Raw genomic sequence first — 362 nt, 5'->3', positions numbered from 1 at the left:
TCATGATTTTTCATCAATAGCTCATTATTTCCTCAGCCACAAGGAAACATGAAATCAGTTCAGACTATTTCTTAGAGCCTCTTTCACGATATTGCTGCTGCAGAAGCACATTTAAGGCATGAAAAGTAGATAATGTTTTTTTAACAAATTAGCATCAGTCACCTTTTCTCCATACAATTTTAGTTTAAAACTAATTCTATATAATGCTAAGTTATATTCACTTACAGTTTTAAAATCTGGCAATCGTAGATGCATCCAATCATAACGAGCTTTTAGCAAAATTACTGTTTTCTAGTGGTCATATCTTTTTTTTAGACTTTTTCAAAGATCGACTAGATCTTTTATTGTGAGATACTCAATTT

The sequence above is a fragment of the Theobroma umbraticum genome, unplaced genomic scaffold (genome assembly GCF_002168275.2).
Source record: "Theobroma umbraticum cultivar Fairchild unplaced genomic scaffold, ASM216827v3 scaffold_12.1, whole genome shotgun sequence".
In the NCBI taxonomy this organism is placed as follows: Eukaryota; Viridiplantae; Streptophyta; class Magnoliopsida; order Malvales; family Malvaceae; genus Theobroma; species Theobroma umbraticum.
The sequence above is the reverse complement of the archived record's forward strand: the minus strand, read 5'-3'. Positions refer to the sequence as shown.